This window comes from Anabrus simplex, chromosome 3, assembly GCF_040414725.1.
Source record: "Anabrus simplex isolate iqAnaSimp1 chromosome 3, ASM4041472v1, whole genome shotgun sequence".
Classification (NCBI taxonomy): Eukaryota; Metazoa; Arthropoda; class Insecta; order Orthoptera; family Tettigoniidae; genus Anabrus; species Anabrus simplex.
The window spans coordinates 366,329,730-366,351,509 of record NC_090267.1 but is presented as its reverse complement, the minus strand read 5'-3'; the positions used below and the strand labels follow the sequence as shown (position 1 = coordinate 366,351,509).

At 39.0% G+C, this 21,780-nt stretch overlaps 1 protein-coding gene across 1 annotated transcript in view; it reads left to right on the top strand.

The window, feature by feature from the left end:
• Positions 1-4,184: 4,184 nt before the first annotated feature.
• Positions 4,185-21,780, top strand: part of sona (sol narae) — a 679,307-nt gene continuing 661,711 nt past the window's right edge. The window contains exon 1 of the mRNA XM_067143283.2: positions 4,185-4,208. The gene's annotated coding sequence lies outside the window, so the exon portion shown is untranslated. The remainder of the gene's footprint in view (positions 4,209-21,780) is intronic.

The following is a 21,780-nucleotide window of genomic DNA, read 5'->3' as shown; positions in this document are numbered from 1 at the left end:
GTTCTGAATATTCTCCGTTCTACTCCTAAGGTTACCTAACGCATCAAAACTGCCTAGTAGGTTCTCCATCTCCTGAATAGTTCCAACTTTTTGCATACAGGCCGCTTCTCTCACCCTGTCCGGAAAATGTCTTAAAAGTAGTCTTACTACATCAGACCCCTCGGTTATACCATCTAAGTTCTGACAAATCATGACATGTGCCAGGAAGTACTCGGTCATAGTGACTCCTTCATGCTGTTTGTACCTCCCAAATACCACCCTTTCTCTCTCCCGAGCTTGTATCGCTTCATTCCAGAATTTCTCTCTAAACTTATTTCTGAATTCTTTCAGGTTCGTCATCGTCTGCCTATATACCATGAACCAAGACCGAGTTTCTCCTACAAAAGCATGGTCAATATTTTCCATAACGTCTTCCCAGTCCATAGACCCTTCCTCTAGACGCTTTTCAAATCGTTTTTCTATCATCTTAAGGAAATCTAGCGGGTTCGTTTGTTTCCCATTAAATTTAGGTAGTTCAATTTCCCTAATGTAGCTATTTCCTAGACATTGCCTTCCCGTGAAAACCTGTTTATCCTTTGCCACCTGTTTTAACTGATTTTCTGCTTTCTCTATCCGGCATTCTACATCTCTGTCTCTCCTATCAATTTCTCTCTCCAAATTAACCTGCTTCTCTTTCAATGTCCTGATTTCAATCTTATTCTCTTCAGCTATCGCAAACCTTTCTTCACTTGCCCGGGTCTCATCTTCTATTCTAAGCTTTACCGTGTCAATCTCTTGTTGGACGTGGTCTTTAAATATCCGTATTTCCCCTCTTTGAGTCTCAACTCTCTTATCAATACTAATGACCTGCCTCATTACTTCCTCCCTAGTAGAGTTGTTTTCCTTCCCCATTAATTCCAGGAATTCACTTCTCTGCCCCGCAAACTTTTCTTCTACCTCTTTCCCTCGCCGTTCATATTCACTTTTCTGGTCCTCTAATCGCTTATTAAAATGTTCATTTTTTACCACCAGATCGCGTAACTGCCTACTGTGTTCGTCCATTCTCCGATTCGCTTCCTCCTTATTTTCCCTCATCTCCCTGCTTAATTCAGCTTTTGTTTGCTCTAACTGTTCTTTAAGTTCATATTTAATATTCTCAATTTTAGTGTTAGTTTGTTCTAATTCACCTTTAAGCTCAGATTTAGTTTGTTCTAATTCACCTTTAATTTGTTCCAATTCACTTTTTATTTCAGTTTTACTGTCCTCTATCTTACTTAACATTAACTGCATCATTCCCATTAACTGATCATTATTATTACTTTCATTGTTAGTGTTTACTTCCGCTTCGCCCCCCATCCTACTATCATCTGACTCCATACTGACTTCTTTCTGCTTGCCTTCACTCTCCATACTACTTACACTTCTATCTTCAATTTCCTCTACTAGACTACACAACTCTTCCTCTGAACTCAATACATTATTGCCTTTTATCGCCCGTCCACTACGCAACATCCTCTCCTCTTTCGTCTGATCAGCCATGACCCTTCCCACAATCAAACACTTCTAATGAAACGTGGATATCCAAATTTTGCCCATAATACGAATTCTGATATCGTTACTGTCATTAACTGCTCCGTACTTAATGATTTCCTCGCCACACGTTGGAGCGGCATTTATGTGACTTCCCCTCTCGGAGAACAATCATCAAATGAGAAATGCAACCATTCAAGCTAAGGGCGCCAATCTTTAAGTTGAAGACTTAAAGATAAAAATTTATAATCAAGCTTGGACGGACTCTTATCACAGTGCACTAATCATTAAGCAGGAGAATTAAAAATCAAAAGGCTAATTAAGGTAGATTGAGTAAAGTGAACTAGAAAAATACTATTTATTATATTTAATATGATTGACGACGGTTTAACGAGAACTGAATTTAAAATAAAAAAAGAATTTAATAAAGAATTGAATGACTCTACTTCGCGAAAACTTGCAATATCTTTAACTCGCTTGCTCACCATTTAGTCTTGTTCTGCTGGTCCTTGGGAAGCTTCCATCCTTGTAGCTGGAACATCATCGGTCGTCTTTGAGATCTCTTCATCTGCAGCTAAGTACCATTCCTGCCTTGCAAATTGCACCCACCACTAATTGGAAGATGACTTCAAAACTAACACTCCCTATTATGCTTTATCCCGTATATTGGAGATAAGCCCTAAGTCATAGTTAAAAGAACCACCTTGGGTTATTTGGAGAGGATACTCAATTAAGAATCCTTCCAACTTTACTGAAAATATTCTCTGAAGTTTCATTTCTATCTAGATTAATACTACCTATTGACTTAGACTGGTTCAAACCGGTCTTGTAGCCGAGCTATACGTACTTCCTGATGAGAGTGGCTATACACCCCTCATTCAGAATTTCTAAGTACCACGTCGTGGTAATGAAGTAAAATACTAACGTAGAATCAAACGAAGAATAATAAGTAGCAGGTCACGTAGAAGATCCAAGTTCCAAGATGCAAGATGCAAGATGAAGCCAAGAGCTCCAGCACGCCCTTTTATAACCTTCACTGGTGCTAATTACAGGTCGCTACACGTGGTCCAATCAGATGACATGTCTCTCCCCACTCCAGATATTAGAGTTGACGGGTCTTAACTCTGATATAAACAGTTCTTCTATTGGTCCATTCACTCATTATCCATGGCAACATGACGCTCCTTTGAAAATATAGGCGTTGTCCAGTTTGAATAATTCTGGTCGAAATACGGTAGCTATCGTTGGGACGCGTGAACACGTGCTCGCTTTCCCAGAACTTGGTGTCTAAATTTGTCCTTTCTCCCTCCTCGGTGATGTGGCAAGATAGCGGAAATCTACTGCAAGTTAATTTTAAACAAATGTCGCAAGAATCTAAGTGAATATTAGAATATTCAGCCCTCGTTTACAAGTCGTAGTTACAAAGTAATGAAATGATAGTGAGCAAATGATTAAACATGAATTATAATACAATTACATACCAAAATAGATATCATGACGTTAAATTTCTGAATTAATTACACATAATAAAATTAACATAAGGCGCTGGCCTTCTAACCCCAACTTGGCAGGTTCGATCCTGGCTCAGTCCGGTGGTATTTGAAGGTGCTCAAATACGACAGCCCCGTGTCGGTAGATTTACTGGCACGTAAAAGAACTCCTGCGGGACTAAATTCCGGCACCTCGGCGTCTCCGAAGACCTTAAAAAGTAGTTAGTGGGACGTAAAACAAATAACATTATTATTAAAATTAACATAATTACACTGTAACGTCTGGAACGTTACAGAAGTAACGAAGTAAATGCCGAGTGAAGTGGATTCCCTTTGTTTCCCTTATTGAACAAGAAAGTGCCATTTCACTCCATTTTGCTAATCCCGGTAGAGCATGCATATAAAGGGCCCTAGAAGTTATACAGTATATTGATCATCACAGGGACTGGCTGTATAAGGAATGGTTATGCTTGCAACACTCATACTTCAGTCGCTTTCTTATTGTCTGAGTGCGGCAGATTGATGAAATTAACGAACTTGTTTTAGGTCACTGTATCTCATCGCGGTGGAGCTGGGCTTATCGGCAAATTAAGATTTTCAGAATAAAGAAGATAATGTTTTAATTCTTCTTTTGATAATGCGCCAGTTACAGGGAAATGTTTTTTCAGTTAACTTAAAAATATTTTACTGATTACAGTGACACCGGGCAAGTTGGCCGTGCGGTTAGGAGCGCGCAGCTGTGAGCTCGCATCCGGGGGATAGTGGGTTCGAACTCCACTGTTGGCAACCCTGAAGATGGTTTTCCGTGGTTTCCTCATTTGCACACCAGGAAAATGCTGGGGCTGTACCTTAGTTAAGGCCACGGCCGCTTCCTTCCCATTCCTAGGCCTTTCCTCTCCTATCGTCGCCATAAGACCTTTCTGTGTCCGTGCGACGTAAAGCAAAATAGCAAAATAGATTACAGTGTCTTTATTGATTTGGAGCAATCTGCTGACATTACATTCAAAATATTTTAGCTCGCTGTAAAATTAAGATTTAATGCATACAGAACTGTCTTTCTGACTCTGTTATACTATTTGGATATTAACCTGGTGTTTAGTTTTTATGTCGGACAGAAAATGTCAGATTTAGTTTGATTTTTGCTTGTTTGTCTGTTACAGCATCGTGGAGAAACGTCTGGGTGGAATTTCACGAAACTTGGTATTCAAGGTAAGGGCAATTATAAACTTAGCTACCCATTTTATGATTCGTGTTAAGGGGAAGAGATTGAGAGAAAATCTTGAACACGAAGAGAACAAAAATATCGCTAATCTCTCCTTAAATTTTTGTTTAATGGAAGAAATGTGCGTTACTAAGGCTACAATAAACATTATTTCCCATCTTCTTTCTCACGTGCAATTTTTAGTACGAGAAATGACCAAACGGCGTGTCTTTTAGCTGGGTAAGCCGTGCAGAGAAGAGGAGGGAAGAATAAGGATCGGTAGACGCGCCTTCTTGTCGGCCCGTCTTCATGTCGCGGAATTTCTGAACCCCTAGTTCATTGTTTATGGTGTCCGGCTCCATGGCTAAATGGTTAGTGTGCTGACCTTTGGTCACAGGGGTCCCGGGTTCGATTCCCGGTAGGGTCGGGATTTTTAACATTAATTGGTTAATTTCACTGACACGGGGGCTGAGTGTATGTGTCCTCTTCATCAGCATTTCATCCTCATCACGACCCGCAGGTCGCCTACGGGAGTCAAATCAAAAGAGCTGCATCTGGTGAACCGAACTTGTTCTCGGACACTTCCGGCACTAAAAATGCCATACGCCATTTCATTTTCTTTCCATCTTTTATGGTCACTTCCCGCCAAGAAATCTTGCTGAAGGTTTTATTTTTGTGGTACTGTGTGTTAATGGTCTCTTCGTGTGAATATATTTTATCTTCAAGGACACCTATGACAGCTAATAATAATAATAATAATAATAATAATAATAATAATAATAATAATAATAATAATAATAATAATAATAATAATAATAATAATAATAATAATAATAATAGTTATTATAATATGATGTAACTTGTGTGCCCCTGTGGTCGTCGTGCTGTCTCAATGTTCAAAATGGAGTAAGTTAAGATGAAACTCCAGTGCGTAGGCTGTCAGATGTAATGATGTAATCCGGCGTGACATTTTCCCAGAGCGCCTCGCCGCGCCGGTCGCGAGTACTCTGCCGTGTCACGGGGTCGCCTGCCTTTCACTAGCGCAAGATGACCTTACAAGCTGCAACTTGGGACTTGGTCAGCATCCCTCCTTTCTCTCCGCCTTCCTATCCTAGAGTAACCATAGCAGAACACAGATCTAGTCTTATTAGAAGAACAGAACAGAAATCTTACTGCTGCCAGACAACAAAAACCTTGTTCCTGTTCGTAACTAATAAACCTTTATGTACTTCTACGTATACAGAAAGAAATAATTCCAGATTGCAAAAGAAGCATGCCATAATGCTCTCTTATCGTACAGCACAAAGGTTGGTGTTTCTATTAATAGTGATGATGGTGGTAATTATTGTTTTAAGGAGTACAGCTATACCACCATCCTCTCAACACACATCAGAGGGAAAAGATGGAAGCTGTCCGATCCTTCGAAAAGTAAGGATCGAAAGAGAACAAGAAGTGACCAGAAGAGGTCTGATATGAAAAAAGGAAACCGAGGAGTCTGTGGAAGCAATACCAGACCCACTTGGGGGCCAAGATGAGAGCCACTGAGGGTTTACCGTTTAGTCACCTTTTACGAAAAGCAGGGATGCTGTGGGTGTATTCTACTACCCCGACTCTCAGTGGGCTTCTGTACAAAATTACTCAAAGCAAAGTCATCTCCGTGCAGACTAGAAGGTAAAGACTTCCACTATATGTAATCTCGACACTGAGTGGATGGAGTGGTTAGCTCTTTGCCTGCCCGGCATTGCTCCCAGGAATTAATCTGTTACTCATTTGAGGTGTAGGATGATTGAACCTCAGAACCGTGTGTCTATCCAGAAGTGGAAGTCTCGTTTGTAAATTGTTACTGGCTCCTTTCCATAACGGCCGTGGCTCGAACCTTTGTCAGTGCATGTGGATTTTTTGAAATGACAAGTCACGTCCCTGTAAATACGGTTTTTCATTCTACTGGGGGTCCCATTGCTACTGTCTTGAAACTAATCGTCGCTAGCTTATTTTTAAGGACTGTCTGAGTAGCGTAGATATAGAGAAACTTGCCTTCTGTGTTCAATGTGACAGGACCGAATCCTGGCACAGTCGTTTTACATAGATGGTGGAGGGTCAAAATAACAGTTTACACTTCTTCTCCTATAATTTTCATTACACCCTGGAGAGGTAGCAGGTGAGATCTCTGTCACAAATATGAACCTGGCACGGTTTCGGGGCTGGATTTTCTTTATAACGCCAACCCTATTAGGGGGAATGTCTTAATTCTTGTGTGTTTCTGTGGTGGCTGGTTATCTGCTTCGTTGTATATAGATAAAAGGGTACCTTTACGGTTTTCGGAGATGCCGAGGTGCCGGAATGTTGTCCTACTGGACTACTTTTACGTGCCCGTAAATCTATCGACACGGGGCTTATGTATTCCTACTAAACTGACCCGGATTGACCCCGCCAAGTCGGGCTGTACCTTCTGATCTACTCATTCCAACTTAACAAAAAGTAACTTATGACATACGGTATGTTAATACTCTACTTAAATAGATTGTGTTATGAATGGAGTCAATATTTACTGAAAACCTAACACAAAGTAAAGAGGAAGAAGACTCACTGGCATTGTCGCTCCCGGAATTCCTAATCAGTGAGTTATCAAAAACTGTTTTCATTAGGAGTACCTATAATATGATTGAGATAAGGATCTAAACAAAGCAGTACTAGTGAAATTTAAATCATTTTTTGGGATGTATCAATTGTCTGGAATAATCATAAAAGATTACCAATTCTTTTAGAAGACACTTATATACATGGGAGCCTCCGTGGCTCTGACAGCAGCGCGTCGGCCTCTCACCGCTGGATACCGTGGTTCAAATCCCGGTCTATCCATGTGAGATTTGTGCTGGACAAAGCGGAGGCGGGACAGGTTTTTCTCCGGGCACTCCGGTTTTCCCTGTCACCTTTCATTCCAGCAACACTCTCCATTCTCATTTCATAGCATTTATTAGTCATTAATAAATCACTTTGGGAGTGGCGACCCCATCGTACTAACAGCCTATATCTGCTTCATTCATAACATCCCTGACCCGGTCAATGACTGGAAAACAAGTTGTAGGTTTTCATTTTTGATTATATACATGGATAATATTGACCTGAAAATATTTATTTTAATGTGCCAATAAAATGGAGCCACGGGTTGGTCTCTGAAAGGTTGCAGCCTTCGGTTCGAATTTAGGTCGGGTCAGATATTTTCCCCGCGTCTGGTTTATTACTTTGTCTTTGAGTATGAAGGTTTAACATGATAATGATTTCAATCCTTCTGTTGCCTTAATTAATCTTTCATCTATGGGAAGACAATAATTAATACAATAGTATTAGGAACTTAAGGGAATCTGCATAGCTATAGAAAGTGAATTAAGTGGAATAATGGGAGAGGTGGAATGGAACGACGTTCCTTGTATACCCTGGCGTTAAAGTCTCCCCGCCTCGCCATGCTGTAGAAGTATTTTAAACATTATTCACTTTACTGTAGAATTCATGAGTTGTAACTGTGACATCGTGTACATGTTTTACTATTTAAAAAATTAATATTTGCTGTAAATCTTCTCCTCCATTAATTCCTTTTACGGCTCATCGTAGAATGATCTTCGCCGCGCTATTACGGCTTCCACAAGTATAAGTGCAACGCCTACTGAAAAAACCGGATTCTTTCTCGATGTGCGAAGAAACAGCCACAGGTGGCGATAATTTTTTAATATGTTTTCCTGAATGAAATGAGGTATTTCTAGTTATCTACAACTCAATGGAAATCGATTAAATTCTGAAATAGAGATGATATGTAAATGTGATATGGCCCTGAAAAGGTACTCTTTCCTCGGAAGGGCAACAATATATATTATAAATGATATTCTCGCATATTTCTCAAATAATACCATATGTTCCCTTTGTTGACAATACTATATACAGTACGTTGTAATGTTATGTACGTAGCCTACATATATTTCAAGAACACTCTTCTTCCCGCTCTTGTAAGGTCTCCCTTCGAAAAACTGTTTATGTGTTAAAACATTATGGAACACTGAAATTCTTTACTGAACGCTTTAACAGAAGTAATTACATGGTGTAAGCTATCATGAGTGCTGTACACGTCCCGTAATTTATACCATAATTTAAAAAACTTGTCTATCAATTGCAACGAGACGGGTATGTAGTGAACAGGTATGTCTGAAATTGGACGTAACCTATCACGCATTCTGTGATACCACTTCGCCATTTTCTTTAAAGAAAAGAAATAATAATAATAATAATAATAATAATAATAATAATAATAATAATAATAATAATAATAATAATAATAGCGTATGGCCTCCGGTGAGGCCTGGTGCATGTCTTGTTATAGTAGACGGCCTATTCGGCGACCTGCATGTCTGTGAAGATGAGGGCCCTACCTAGAATGATTTCTAATGTTGAATACGCCACACACACCCAGCCCCCGAGCAATTGGATGTAGCCAATTAAGGTAAAAATCCTCGACCCGGCCGGGAATTGAACCCGGGACCCTCTGAACCGAAGGCCAGTATGCTGACCATTCAGCCAACGAGTCGGACAAGAAAATAAGTGACTGTTTGTGTCAGTCAGATACGCGATTATCTAGTGATAGCTACAGGGATGGATTTAGTTGGTACAGTACAGTCACTTTTCATAAATATGATTAGAGAAATGGACTCTGTTCTACATAAAACGGTACATTGCTTTTAAGATAGGCCTCAAGTTCTGCCTGTTGCAGAGATTTTTGCATTGAACTTGGGATGCCCACAAAAGCACACAAAATTGTTACGAGATGTTGCTCTAGACACAACTAGGAGAAATTTAATTTGTGGTAGGTTACAACTGTTCAAGGGGGGAAAATGGCGTACGTGATTCACCTGGTGTATGAAGAGTTCTGTCTGTTCTCGTATTAGTCAGTGGCGTGCACTGGGACGAAGCAAATGAAGCACTGCCTCACCAAGTTCTTTAAATTGATGTAGTGATTGTTGTTTTATTCTCTCAGGTTTCCTTTCCAGCGTTAGTGAAATCTCTGCTTGATTTAACGCTAAAGATTACACCGCGAAGCTATAGGAGTTTACTCCTACAACATTCTCCGCCTGAAAACCATTATACACAGTGTACAGTAGCTGAAGTAGCTGTCGTGGACGCATGATTATATTTTTTGTCCATCTCTCATGTTGTTTCCCAGATTCCGAAGCTCATAAGTGGGCATGCCTCTCTCTATCAGCGGTTTGTCGTGTCGTGCACGCTTCCTTACACTTTGTAGCACTTTGAAATTTAATATTGTTTTTGTATTATTGCTGATCTTGATTTGATCGCTTCCTAGCGGCATAAAAGAAAGCCAAGTATCGGGTTTCGATGTTGTAGGCCTTCACATCTAGTTTTCTTTTGACTGTGATGTTAGGACATTTAATGTAAAGCTAGTTTCCGCCAATATTGAGGCATGCTGTTTTACTCGGGACACAGGAATAATCCCTTCTATCGAAGATGAGTGGCAGCAGAGAAGACAAAACACATCACAACAATGGTCAATGTAATGTTATTGTTGATCAGTTTTATGAGCTTTCGATATTGCAGTCCTTCACATTTAGTTTCCTTCCGACTCTGTGATATTAGAGCATCTAATGGAAAGGGAGCCTTTCCTTCTTTCATGACTCTCTCCTGTCTTTTCTTCAAGCGATCGTTCCTTAAACACTTTTTTTTCTCATTTTTTAAATAATAATATTCACACTTTTTGTTGTCGATATGGACCGACGACCACGCGGTTTTACACCTTATTTTTATTAAGACAATCGTGACAGAAACCGTCACCAGCTAACAGCATTGAACAATATTTCCATGTTAGCAATGCCCGGAGCTGATATGGACTTAGACATAAATGATCGGAAATTGTATTCTCTGTAACATTTGTTATGTAATAGGACAAATAACAAGATATTTAACAATTAAAATTTCAGAACATTCCTCTAAACTATTATTTGATCCAGCCTGAAAAAATTAGTTATAGCCTAGGATCTAGTGCCTTATTACGTGACTGTACATACCGGTTTTCATTACATTCTGTTCGCACATTTTTTCGTGGTTCAGCGTCGATATGGAGTTAGCATAAACAAATCGAAATTCATTAATATGTCTGTTATCATAGACGGTACGGTAAATGTGTACACGACATAAATGATCGGAAACGTAACTCTATATCACTTTACAGACCGGTAGGTAATATGTAGTACTTATGTATAGGACCACTAATAACATAAGTATTTGAGAATTAAATTTTAGGCCTTCCCCTAAACTAGTATATCATTTAGCATAAATAAAATTATTTATATCCTAGATTGTAGAGCCTCATTCCTCGACTTTACATACCGACTTTCATTAAATTCTCTTCAGTTATTTTCTCGCAATGCGTATACATACATACATACATACATACACACACACATACATACATACATACATACATACATACATACATACATACATACATACATACATACATACATACATACATACATACATACATACAGACAGACAGACAGACAGACAGACAGACAGACAGACAGACAGACAGACAGACAGACATGACGGAAAATAAAAAAGTGCATTTCCTTGTTATTGTGGACACGAAAAATACAGAAGTAGCATTATTTTTAAATTCTGAGCAATGTGCTGACAAAACTCGTATAATTTGTATATAGTTGATAAATTTCTAGCGGAAACATGCTACAATTTCTCCGCCCATCACCAAACACTAGTAGGATACGGTCTTAGGAGAACGGGGTGGAAAAGAAAATACATTTTTTTGAAATGCAATGATGGTAAGGTAGTATAGAACTATAAGGGATACAGTATTAACAGTTTGTTGTTCTTACAGTGAAATAACAAATTATGTATATTAATATTAAAATATATCAAATTAATAGGAACATACTACACTATAGTTTATAACTAATTTCTTTAGATTAGAACCGAGTTCTTTTCCCCATTGCAGTGCGCATTTGGTGTTATATCTTGTACTTCGATTAAATTTCTTAACCTGGTATCTTAGAAATATTACGTGATTGTGCTGTATGAAGGATATTTTAAAAAGAGCTGGTATTTTAGAATTTATTACTTGTTACTTGAGTCCAGTGCTTCACCTGTCTAGCGCATGCCATTGGCATTAGTTACTTCTAATTTTCAATGAATATTAATGTACACCAGTTGTCCCTCAACCATCACCTCTTCTAACGCGATTGAAAATTTAGCAACACAGGAACGTTTCACTTACCAATGGTAATACGGTATAATTTTTGCAAGAAAACAACACATAGCAGCACGTCTCTTGTTGAAGTGTCACGAGTGAATCTCAAGGCAAGGATTAGTCATGGTAGTAAAATTTCCTCGTAAACAACCAGTCAGAGACATGTATTGTACCGTACAGCTAAGGTTCGGAGACTTCAATGCTCGGGGACGACATGAGATTGTTTGAGATGGGTTTAAAGTAGGTTATATGTTAAAGTAAACTGATACTTTTAATGAACGGGACGGTTAATTTTTAATCATGAAACACGCGACTTCCAGTTTTATGTTGAGTCGTTATTGCAGAGGTGTGAATATCAGTTTAAAAGTATACGTTTGATATTGGCCAGATTTCGATTTGCAGCCGTTGTGAAGAGAAGCTAGAGATTATGGCACCGAGTTACATATTATGTAAAATATTATAAAGTATTATTTGAAGGCAAAGTCCTAGGGAAAAAAAGAAGAGGTCGAACTAAGAAAACATACTTGGAAGAAATCAAGGAAAAAATGGAATTCAGAAGTTATGTGACGATGAAAAGAATGGCGCAAGATAGAGACGAATGGTTGTATTGACAAGGCATTGCCTTTAGGAAATGATTGAATGATTCTAACTTGAACGTGATGGATGACCTATTTAGTGCCTTGTGCGACCAAGTAAGAATTCGATACGAGAGGCAGCGGACGCGGTAATAAAAGCCAAAAAATATGCGTGATTTAACCACCTTAGCTACCGCGAACCGTAGTGCACAGGTAGCACGTTGTAGTTCTTATAGACATTACTTGTCCAAACGTAAGGTAGTGTTATTCGCAGCTGTGATCGTTTATAGTTTAAGTAATAGAAATAACACTGCCGCTAATGATTTCTACCATATTCGCGAGCATTATATAAAGGGTATAATTGTACTAAGGCCACAAAGAAGCAGATACAGTCCTCAAAACTTTTAGTGATACTTCGTTTTACGAGGGTGAGGAGTAAGGAGGGAGATATTCCACTTCCGAAAATACTGCCAACTGAATGGAAATGAAATCTGAATGGAATCGATAGTATAATCGATCGATACGAATTTTATAAACCGTCGATTTCGTGTAGGAGTTCTAGGTTGTTCCTGTGATGTACGGCACTTTGATTTTCCTCACTCACGTTCAAGCTTCACCTATATTTTGACTTTGCTGTTTAAATAACAACAGTATTTAGTGTTGCAATTATACCGCTAGCGTGTCAGAGGTTACCAATACGAATCTCGAAGATAACCGAGGTCTACCGATTCAGCACTAGGGAGCCAAAGTATCCTAAAAGTTTCGCGTACTGTAGTAATGTTTTTCATATGACTGTAATATACGCGTTAGAACTAAGACACTAGAAAGAGATTTCACCGACTTTGTCGGCATGCGGGTGCGCCGGGTCTAGGGAGTATGCGTTACCACTTTGTCATGCCAGGGACCCAGGTAATGGAAGACATGTCGAATGAGGAGATGCTATTGAGATGATGAAACTCTTCCAATAGCATTATTGTTAAAGAAGTTGTTTACTCCTTACATCCCAATAAAGAAGTCAGAAGGACTGCTTTGAATGTTATGTAATGCGATTGATTGTCTCGAGAGAACATTTCTCACGCTTGAATGGCTTTCTCTCAGCAGTAAGTCTTTTAAAAGGATGGTTACTCATAATGCAGCTGGATACGGATTATGTATTTACTGTACGTGAAGGGCCGTTATGACCTTGGAGCAGTTGTTACGCAACGTGTTGCTCCTGGCGACTGATTTGAAGAAGAGGCTCAACCTTGGCCAATAGCCTCTAATTAACTACCAGGCGCTGACACGCTTCGGGAGTAATTTGTGCGATGAATAGGATAGAGGATCATCTCATCAGACAACGTTATAGAGGTCTCTTTGTTTACACTTTCTATGAGGACAGTGGAGACATACAGAGATTGCTACTTCGGGAGTAATCTGTGTGATGAATTGGACGGGGAATCGTCTCATCAGACGTAACGTTATTGGGGTCCTTTTGTTTACACTTCCAATAAGGGCAATGAAGATACACAGATATTAATAGCAGTGGCGACCAATCCAAATGGGACAGGGAGGGCTCATGGCAAGTGTTTATTATTCCACAGCAGCGAAGACGCCCCTTAGCGTTCTGTTACCAATATATGCCTTAAGGAAACACCAGTCGACATGCAAAAATGGGTTCCCAGGAGGATATCATAATTTAATTTCATCAATTGCAAATGTTAAAATCATTCAAGCTCTTTAGGATTTTCAATCATGAAATTACCAGCGTTTCATTAAAGTGTGGCAGCGGGCTCATCATTTGGATCGCCGCACCTTTCCAAGACGCTGGTGGCTAGTGCGCCGTTGAGGAGGCTTACAGTGGTGTCTCCTGGAAACCATTCAAAATTTGTAAAACTTGCAAAAGAATTCAAGTTTACACAAACAATCCTTGAGACATATAACAACAACAACAACAACAACAACAACAACAACAACAACAATAATAATAATAATAATAATAATAATAATAATAATAATAATAATAATAGACTTTCTAAAGTGGTGCTATAGGTACTGTATAGGCGGCTTGCATACAGATTTTTACATCCAGGTAGTGCTGCTATATAATAACGAAGGATACCATGGCTGATTTAATTTTGTCGGGTAACGTCGAATTTCACCACTAGAGGTACAGTCACTAAATAAGTACATTTAAAAACAAACAAACATAAACACATCAATAAATAAATAAATGAGCACATGGTAATCTATACGTTCCTCGCACGTACACTTTCCTCAGGAACTTTTAGGTGTGAGTGTCCATAGGATTTGTATCTACGTGGGAGGTGAATATTATTTTGATGATAATTAAGTCTAGTAACAAATTAAATGCAAGGAACAACCAGTACTATTCGCTCATTCTTTTTTTTTGCAACTCTACATAACATGCCAACAGTTATGGTATGGAAAGCCAAAGGTTTTTCCCGCCCAATTTTGACACAACAACAGAATATCATGAATCATAATATGGGACTGGTTTGGATTACCGGCCAGGGCAAATAATTTAGCCTCTGTCTTAGTACCCACCATAACAAGATACATAACCAACCACCACAGATACATGTAATATTTGAGTACATTTGTCCATATAGGATTCGTCTCAGGAAAGGCATTCGGCCATAAAGCTGGACCAAATTCGCTTTTGTGACCCATTAGCGGCGATGAGGAGGGTATGGGGGAAGGGCAAAGTCATATCCTCAGCTGTCAGGTTACGAGCCTTCAGAAGTGGTGCCATTTATTCGACGTGCGAATCATTTTCGTCATCAATTTGCTGCCATTTAACGCTCAAGGACAATTCTACTAGAATCTTACGACGGTTCTGTTAACTTTGTCTGGTAAATACACAGTACGCATCAGATTAACATGCTAACAATTATGTCCTGGACTGCCAAGATGGTTTGGCAGCTCTTCAAGAATTGACTATTACGGCCAGGATCCAACCATTGAACTCGAGATCATGATTTGTATCCTCTGTCGACAGAGGCAGTTAGGTTTTTTTTTCTATTTGATCTACGTCGCACCGACACAGATAGGTCTTGTGGTGACGATGGGAGAAGAAAGGCCTAGGAATGGGAAGGAATCGGCCGAGGCCTTATTTAAGGTACAGCCCCAACATTTGACAGGTATGAAAATGGGAAACCACGGAAAACCATCTTCAGGGCTGCCGACAGTAGGGTTCGAACCCATTATCTCCCGGATGTGAGCTCACAGCTGCGCGCCCCTAACCGCACGGACAACTCGCCCGGTAGAGGCAGTTAGTGAACGAGGTTAGAAGCAGTAACAAATTCTGAAAAATGACCAGCGTTCATTAAGTATAACTGTGCTTACACTTCTTAATATAAAACGTGATCTTCTAGAAGTTTCTAATCTCCGTTGTACAAGCACGACCGAGGGAAAGAAGCACATTACCCAAAACAATATAGCGAGAGCTCTGTAGCTCAAGTTGTATATATTTTTACTATTTATCGAATAACTACGAAATTAAATAAGCAATGAAAACAAAAGCGTGTAAGAGCCACGAAAAGCGTAGAAATGGAAGACTTAGTAGCCGTCGTAAAACAATGCCATCGAAGTCTACATCAAAACGACGAGAAGCTAGGCCGTATATAGCGTTGAAGAAGGAAGTTCGTAAAAATCACCAAAATCGAGTAAAATAAGCACTCGAGAGTTCAGCGTGGTAATTAATTCCCCATAAAGCACTATGACTGTGTGTGTCGAGAGTTAAGAGGAATGAAGTTATGTTGCCCTCAAAATAATCACAACCTAACCTAACCTATGGCGCGACGGCCCATTTTCGGACCATGGCCTCCCCAGTTGCTCTCCGCCAAACTTGTCGATCTATTACATCCATCATTCCGAGGCATATTCTGGGGCTTCGCTACAGTTTGTTTTCCAAAGCAAGGTTGTTAGCCTTGCTCCAACCCCCAGCAATCCTGGAGGACCGATGTTTTCTGTTAGGGTTGTCTCCCTTAGCTGATTGGTCCCCATTTAAGCGTCGGGAACTCGCTTTCTGCCCTTACATGACTTAGCCGTGTACCTTGAAGAATGTACCCGTTGCCCAGAGGCCACGGCGAGGACGTGCATGTATCGGACTTGGTAGGAATAAATGGCATTTCCTGTGTTTTGCTAGTGCACTCCCATCAGCAAGAAGTGCACCCACAGGACCATATACTACCCCTTCGACCCCCTAATCACAAACTAAAGTAGTATAAAGTGCAACGCCACTGGATATTGTATAACTAAAAATATATTATTGTTGATTGATGAATCGTATTATATCATACGAAAGTCCGATGGAACGATTTGGATACGACAAATGCTTGACGAAATATACTATTCGCAGAAATTTGAAGGAAATGGTTATACAGTGTGGTTTTTTATATTTCTTTTCATGGAATAAATTTGAACTTCCCTTGATAGTGCACGAAATTCTAAGTGTGGAAGATTGCAAGAACATTTGGCTACTTGCATACTGTCTACTGTAAAAGACAATTCAATAAATACTGTTGCCTGTTTCAATTCGACAGTGATTCCTGCCGTAAAAGTGGTATGTGTGGGAACCATTTGAGGACAGGAAGGTTTTGGAATGAAACTGATCCACCCAGATCCCTGATACGAATCCCATAGTACATAATTGATAATGATTACATCACTGTCTTCACATCACATCATCTGGCTCTATTCAAATTAATGGAATATCTTTATCGAAGGTAGATAACTTACGATACTTGGCATCTTGCCTGCAGGAAAATGGCTCCATAAATAAAGACGTACGAACGAAGATAAACTCAGCCGGGATGAGATGGAGAGAGATCACAGGAGTCCTTTATGGCAAACACACCGAGTGTTGGACTACATCTAAAAGTGCATAATACTTGTTCTACGTTATGGAAACGAAAATGATACGGTGGATGATGGGAATTTCCTTTTTAATCACAATTAGAAACGACTCTAACTGGCAGCGTGTTGATGAGGCACTCATCGTCAAGAAGATCCGCGAAAGATGGTATTAGCGTGTTCAGGGAGCTGCAGATAAAAATGTCGCATAGATAGCTTATATCTGCAAGTCTAGAGAACAAAACCACGCGGATAACTCAAACAAAGGTGACAAAATACCACAAAGTATAACAAAAACCCTGGGAAAATTTTCAGGAATGAATTATTCTCACAGGGAGGAGAAAATATGTTATAATTATTGGTGAATTTTTCCTCGTGTGTCCGAAGACAAGGCCCAACATAATATATGTTCATTCTGGGTCAAAATAGGTCACAAAATGGGGGTTTTATTTGTCCTTATTTACCTTTTCGGCGTTGTTTGGTTTGCTTGTACGTCCTTTTTGGGTCTTAACGGCTTTCTCTGGAACTTCACCTCCTTTCGAGTATATTTCTAGCGTCAGTTCTCAATTCGAATCATCATTAGTTCATCCACTATGACTTAAACATATTTTCTGTAGTGAGAATGAAATAAAACGAAAAATTAAAATAATGCTTGAAAAGAAACAAGGGCATCAAATTATGTTCAAGGTAAGTGAAGTCATTAAAAGAGAAAATTTGGATGTGAGTGTTTTTGAAGAAGAAGAAGATCTCAGTTGCTTCAGGTATGAACTCTTAAGTGTTTTGCAACGTGCTGTTTGAAAATCGACGATCCTTTACACCTAAGAACCTGGAGATGACTATTATGGTATACTGCAAAGCCAACTGAGGTAAAGTTTCCGAATTCCAATTCCTGTAACCCTAGTGTGGTTAAGCCAAATTTGATTCCAGTTACTCTAGTTTCAATTTATTTCTCCAGGATGCCCATTGCGTATTCGATGAATTCATTCTAGGTGGAAAAACATTTCATTCCAAATTCTGCAACTACTCTTTTCACAAACACGGAATTCCTTTTTTTTAAATTATATTAATCTATAATGTCTGAAAGAACAAGTATTTTACTCATAAAGTTTTGCACTGTTATGTTGCATACTATCAGAATTTTACAGTTTAAAACATTGCATCCCTTCATTAAATAGGAAATTAAAACTAAAATTTATGAATAAATTTGCACCGAATTTGTACATCCTTTTGGCCAGTTTGTACGTCATTTTTTGATATATTTTAGTAATTTTTTTACAGGTCTCAACTTCCGAGTCCTAGTTATAACTACTCGGGTCCAGAAATCAGAATTATTGAGTTATCTATTTTTATTCACTCGTACAGGACTTATTTTACGGCTTTCTTTCTCCATTATTGAATAAATAAATGCATAATGCATTTGGCAGTCTCATCGGCAGACCTTCCAAATTGCAGATAGGATTAGATCTAAGACAAGAGATTAAAAGCTGAGACTGGTGAACGAACAATTTTTAGGAAGAGAAGACTATTTCTTTTCTTGCCTAGTACAAATATCAATCGTTAAACTAAATGCTCTTTCGCATCCTGGAGTAGAAACTCGAACAGAATCTATAATTTTCACCAAACTACAAAGTACTGGTAGTTTGACGTTGATGTTGAAATTTTGAAATTAACCCATCGTAATAGGTGACTTAACCAATTTGAGGGGAAACTGCGAAATTTTGAATTAATCATATCACGGCAACTATTGAGACGGTTCTCCGTTATTTCTAAGAAGGGAAAATAAGGAACGAACAAGTGTATCAACGAAGGGAAATAGAATACATTTTTAAATCTAAATATTAGTTATAACAACACTGTCCTAAGTATAAAGGTTTGAAATACCTAATAATTAACTTCAATTTTTAATAAGGATGAAAGGAGCAGTTTATATTTGTACATTTTTTGCCGGTATGCTAACTACATGATTTTATTATACCAGTACGGCATACCAGATCGTACCAATCCAATTACAGCACTGATGATAGTGATAACACGTGTTAACAAATGTAACTGTAACAGAAATATGTGTTAGAGTAAAGCCTGATAAATCAGCAGTTATGAATTTACGTAACGATGTTGTTATAATCTTTTATTCTTCTGTTTATATATTTCCGATAAAAGAGTAGTGTTTCGAGAATGTTCCAAACTTTGGACTGGGAAGATGAACAGCTTGACTAAGCGAACGTTCCAAGCTGTCAGTGGAGAGATGAAGCGGAATGATACTAGTAAACGAATAAGCTTGAGTGGAGTGTTCAAAAGTACGAAGATATCAGGACGGGAGGCGTTCCTTGTGGTACTATGTGGGAAAATATGTGGTTGATTCATCCATATGAACATAAAGTTAAAATTCAAGAGGACAAATGCTTCTTTTTAGGAAGAGGAAAATTTACCAAGAGAAATGTTTGATAAATTTCCAACTTCTTTCAAATGACTTCAGAGAACAACTGATAGGGAATGTGTCTCCTGGGCGAAAGCCCTAAATGCAGGTGATTGATTGATTGATTGATTGATTGATTGATTGATTGATTGATTGATTGATTGATTGATTGATTGATTGATTGATTGATTGATTGATTGATTGATTGACTGATTGATTGATGAATCAATTCCCGAACTTTTGCCCAGAGCTTTCGTTATACCCCAAGTTTTAAACACAGTCAGTCTTCTACCAAGTGATGCGATTGACCATGTTCAGTGGCTTACCAAGGTCCACAAAGTAGAACCTGTACCTACGAACGGGAAAATGCTAAGCAGAAGAAAACAGACTTCGCTTCAGACAACAACCAATTACGTCACATACAGTTCTCGCTACAGTTCTGCAAGAAGAATGGACTTCCACTACTTCAGAGATGTTCAAACAACTGGTAGGTCTCATCGACAGAGAGCTATCATTAAGGTGAATGTCAGGCAAGCCGTATAATTATCCACTACTGGGAAGTGTCACAGGGTCACTTTGTTTGCAGTCTCGAGGTGTGAGGATGTCTCTAATTTGATAATAGATATTTATATTGGCATAGTTTAATGCAGACGACAGGCGACACTGCATATATGGCCAGTGACGAGACCAAATTAACTGAGCTAATTTAAAACTCGTGTAAAAACATACCAGTGCCCGAATCAGAGGGCAGATTAACACGAAAAAGACCAAAACAATTATTGATAGAGCCAGAAAATTTGCTAGCACAGACTTCTTCAAGAAACTGGAAAACGTCTCAGAAAAGATATACCTTGGTTCTGTTGTTTCCGATTCAGGTGGCTGTGCTCCTGGGATTAAGAATAGAACGCCTATGGCTAAGAATGTAATGACGAATTTGTCTCATATGTGGAAGGATCACTTTATATCGTTCTCTCTGAAGATGAGGATGGTATATAATCTGGTATTTACAATTTTTTCTCTAATGAGCTGCGACGTGGACTCTTCGTGTTACTGGCCAGAGAAAATAGATTCCTTTGAAATATGGTGCTGGCGAAAGTACAATAATAATATGTATAAGTTGTAACAAGCATAAAAGAAGTGAGAATAATTGCTGGTACAAACAAACGCGAAAAAAATGGCAGAGAGTACTGGGAATGAGACGAGAAAGTCTCTAAGAAAAGAACTCGATGAATTAAGCTGTGTGTACAAACCGGTTTCGATGGCGGTCGAAGGAGGATTAGCATACAGTGTCAGAGACGTAGAAGGACTCAGTCGATTTCCAGAGGCTTGCAGGCTGAACGATGAAAGGAATAAAAGAAATCATTTAATGTAATAAAGGGGATTATACGACTCGCAGTCTCTCATACTAAATAAGAACGGGGAGCTGCAAGAACTCGAGAAAAGTGATATGCTAAGGAAAATTCTAGGATCACAGAAAACTACGTACAAGTCGTGAGAGAAAAGGAAATCAAGGAGGACCTCTACAAATACATCGAGAATATCAGGGATACAAGACGGAAGTAATATTGAAATTCTGTGAAGATTTGGTGAGAATGGACAACGCCTGATTAACCACAGGGAACTTCGAATTGAAGGGAACGACGAAATGGTAGAAGAAAGTCAAGGAGGACGCACGAGAGATTGGAATCATAGCAAAGTTCACCCACAATGGAAAAGAGTTCAAAAATCCCAGGAGAACCAGCTAAAGAATAGGCTCAAACTGATAGTACACGAGAACTAGAGAAAGCTAAGAAATGGAAGAATGAAGAAGTTCTGGGAAGATTTGAAGAGATTGGCCTGAAAGTCCTAAGTTTTATGCAGTCCACAGTTGTCCATGGTAACAAAATATAGTGGGGCTGCTCAGAAGGGTATGTGCTAGAGCCTTCTGTGACCAAGTATGAAGACCATAGGTTAAATATAAAATAGTCTGAAGCCTGCTATGTAGGCAGACTACCAAAAATTTCTGTAAAGCGGTATTGTATGTTACTGCCGAGTATGGCATTATTGGACAAGTCAATCATTTCTGTGTGCATCCAATTTGTCTTTTCAGGTAATTCCTTTGTTTGCCGTACAATAGTACCACCACCACCAACAACAACAATAACAACAATAGCAACAACAACTACTACTACTACAACAACAAAGACTACTACAACATCATAGTCTTACGTTATCGTGCTTTTTCTCTTTCAATTCCAATTGTGAGCGAGAAATGAATTTCGTGTCAGTTACTAATCATACGTTGTTAACACAGTGAGAATATAAGAAGTGCTATTTAATGTAGAACAAGAATACATCGCCAGGTTATAACATTAATCTTAAAGCAAGGACTTTAAAGTTTACAGTTTACAAAGCCTGTTACATCCTGTAGGGCAAGGGCCTCCCTACCATGTGCTAGGTGTAGCTCAGCTGGACACACTTGGTGAGTTAGTCCC